At 44.0% G+C, this 3,746-nt stretch overlaps 1 long non-coding RNA gene across 1 annotated transcript in view; it reads right to left on the reverse strand.

Annotated features, from left to right (window-relative positions):
- Window positions 1-523: 523 nt before the first annotated feature.
- The window catches only part of LOC122533579, a 93,564-nt gene continuing 90,341 nt past the window's right edge, over window positions 524-3,746 (reverse strand). The window contains exon 4 of the long non-coding RNA XR_006307748.1: window positions 524-665. This is a non-coding gene — a long non-coding RNA (uncharacterized LOC122533579). The remainder of the gene's footprint in view (window positions 666-3,746) is intronic.

Consider the following 3,746-nt stretch of genomic DNA (forward strand, 5'->3'; position numbering starts at 1 on the left):
ATATTGTGCAAAAGAATATACAACTCGTGGAAGCAAAGAGATCGATTGCGTTGAATTTATTCCAACTTCTCCTAACATAAATGTACACATGTACCTCGACTGAGGTACACGCAGTAGGTATACGTAGGTTCAAAAGGGTTAACCATTAATCTCCCGACTTTGACACTCATCCAACCAATCTTCAGAACACCATCGTAGAAAAGAAAAAAAAAAAAAAAGCCTAAATCGCGAGAAACCCGATATAACGGGAGATAGGGCCAGGATCAGTCAACGACGCGTTAATCCCCGTTCATTTTTCATTTTCGTGCGTGTTCCGGCTGTGAACGATGGTGTCGATGAATAGATTCATCGTGGCGTTAATGAGAGGAGAACAAGCGGGGGCCTATATGGGGTGGCATAATGCGCCAGGTAGCTAACACACAGGCTGCTTCGCAGTTGTACGGTCAGATAGCATCGTCGTGAGAATGGAGGAACCGGGGAACCCCTTCTGCCGAAGTAAACCGAAAATGCGACTCGCTGCTCACCTTTACGTATCGTGCATATTCCGTGAATATTCCTCTTCTCCTTTGAAAATCGCGCGTAGAAAAAAAGGAACGGGCCTCACCCAGTCGAACATCTCTGACGTATATCTCGAGATTGCACTAATGATGTCTGCATTCTTGTTTCTGAAAATAAAATACAGTTTATTATTTATTGATACAACATACACCGAGTATTTATTAATGGAAGATATTGTATTGTAGCGAAGCTTGGAATACAGTGCGATTGAAAAAATGCTACATGAACCAAGTTGTCCAAGTTTATTAACACTAGAACGATCAAAATGGTCAAAATGACCAATTTATAATTTTTTTTTTTTGTTTTTTTGGTGGGGTTTTTTTTTTTTTTTTTTTTTTTTTGATAGATGTAAAACAGTATATATTTAGAGATTTAAATGATTTTTCGCAAAACGTATAAATAAAAGCTTGTGTACTTCAGTATATTGCAAAGCTTCTTATTTTTTTATTTTTCTTTTTACTTTAACATCTCCGTTTTAATCTCCAATGGTTCTAGTGTTAAACCTTTGACATACAATGACGTTTCTGAAACGTTCGCACATTAATTAATACGTGTATATAAGGCTATAAAAAAAATATTTGCCACATGCCTGACATGGCAAGAGTGTAAAAACTATCTTCGTTAAGTTTACACAAATGTCACATTTTACATTCATCTTTGGTTACATCGAATTTCATTTAATTCGTATGCCAAGGGGTTCTGCTTATCATGCTATATGGAAACTAACCTAAACCGTGTTATCAGATCAATATGATATAGGAAGGCTGTCGTATAATTTTTGCAGCGTGTTACAAGAGGGTTGACCATTGAAAAATTTGGCACAGAAAAAAATAACGTCGCAGAAGAATATTAAAATATATCGTCAAAAATATTAATTGAACATCACCGGCGAATTTGGATTTACGGTTTTTGCTTTTCCACGCGACCGAGTTAAATTCGGAGTGTACATATTTATTTACACCGAGGAATCGAGGTCTGGCGAGCCGCGGGTCTACGACATACGACAGCGCGCGTATCGCAAAGGCCGCGACGAAACGATAAGTTGCACACGTGTGTGTGCACCGTGACTGCCCGCGGAAAAAAGGTAAAAACGTGACGATATCTCTCGGCCGGTGCGCGCTCGCAGGGATCTCTGGTGGAATCGCTGGACGCTAGAATTATATCGTGTATACACTCTAGAACGCGATAAGTGCACGGTAGTGACAGACACGGCGAGGGACAGCGAGCGTTGCAAAACAGCTCGCGCTGTCGCGTATGTGTGTGCATACAGTGGCCAATGGCCGAGGAAAACGAAGGAACGGGTTGCATGGGTTTTCGCAGTGAATTATGGGCGTCGTGGGTGTGCCGTGCGGCGATACGTCAGGCCAACGACGACGACGGAGAATAATAAAGTAAAACGGAAGGGAAGCGGATAGAGAAGGTCGTCGCTTATGTAATACCTAGACACACGATATAATGACCCGTCGCGATTGCCATCGATCCTTTACCGGTTCCAGCCGTTCCACCGGTTTCCTAATGGAGCGATTGCACCCGCAATTCGCCGATTGGCCGTAAATCTCGAGCCGGCCCGGTGTCATTAGGCGCGCCATTAAAATTACTATTCTTTCGCACGAGCTTCACCCCCGCCACCGTGGCAAACAGGGTTAAATCCGCCGCCGTAAAGATTACGGGGATTAAATTGGATTTTTATCTCCGTATCGTGCCTCCTCTCTCCTCCCTCCTGCCTCTCCGCCACCTTCGTCGATCCGACGTTCCTGCACACTGTCGCTCGCGTCAACGTATAACACGGCGAGTACTTCGGACGCTTCGAATAGAGGATAGCATCGTCACGGTGGAAAAATTGAAATTAACCCGCGAACAAACTCGTCACTCGGATCGTTGATCTTTGAAGGAATTTCCACGAGAACTTTCGATAAAGAAGTTTCCAATCGAGAGAGGAAAATGTTGTATCAACAGAGTCAAAGCTCGAGGATATTCTCGCTTAATAATCGCAACTTCAGACGAGTCAAGAAACAGATAAGCGACGCGAAACGACGTGCATATCCACAGGCACCCAAATCCATGATTCGTACGAGAGAGAGAGAGAGAGAGAGAGAGAGAGAGAGAGAGAGAGAGAAAGGGTGGGGGGTAGCACCACAAGGCGAACATCGATCGCAACAACTCTCCATTATGGAATCCTGCGTAACGATCGACGCAGGTGACGGGGCGAGAAAAAGAACAACGTTCTCACGGGTACGTTTACTCACCTCGGGGGTGAGAGCCCCTTCGTCGAAACGGGGAAGTATTTATTAGATTGGAATCTAAACGCGGCCGAAGATCTGAAAGCCGTATTTCCTTCGCCGTAGGTGGTTTCGCGCACGAACGAACGAACGAACGAACGAACGACCCTTCTTTCTCGATCGATCGATCGATCGATCGATCGGCCTACAAACATCGGCCCCTGCGTACGTTCCGAGGGGTCCTAAAAATTAGCGGCCGCTGACTTTATTGGCCGGCGTCACGAAATCCTCGAGTATTTCTCCTCTCTATCGCGGAGAATTCGTGACCGTTCGAAACTTATTACAACGCGTTTACAACCACCCACTTAACCGATAGAAACCGATAGATAATTACTCTTAATCATCCGGCGAGATGAAATTTATCGCGAAACAAAGAGAGAGAGAGAGAGGGATATTTCTCTTTCTGGCACAATGATACGCGGTATAATACGACGGAATAATAATAACAAACACGCCAGCCGGAATATTTCACGGCGAAATTGCTCGCAGATGTTGTCTGGATATTTGTCCAGGCCAGACGAGTATTTAATTCGATACGAGACCGTTGAGTGGCTCGCGAAATCGTGTTTGAAAATAAATGAATTTATCGATCACCCCGCCTGGGTCTGTACACGCCCATACGCGCACTCCCGGCGCGAAAGCCGACGTCATTTATTTTCCAAAAGACCGCGAAAGGCATACGCGGTGCGCCAGTGAAATTCCTGATGAAAAAAAAAAAAAAAAAAAAAAAACACTGCAAATCCGTCGCCGAAACGCAGGACACCGTACTCCAAAACGATCGAATATTTTACTGACTTTGAACGAACGTCACGGGAAACGCTCCGCGGAGTTGTATATATTAATAATTCTCTGGATTTATACAGATGTCTTTTTCACATTTTTTTTTTTTTTTTTTTTTTCTATTTTTTT

Source organism: Frieseomelitta varia, unplaced genomic scaffold (assembly GCF_011392965.1).
Source record: "Frieseomelitta varia isolate USP_RPSP 00005682 unplaced genomic scaffold, Fvar_1.2 scaffold_54, whole genome shotgun sequence".
In the NCBI taxonomy this organism is placed as follows: Eukaryota; Metazoa; Arthropoda; class Insecta; order Hymenoptera; family Apidae; genus Frieseomelitta; species Frieseomelitta varia.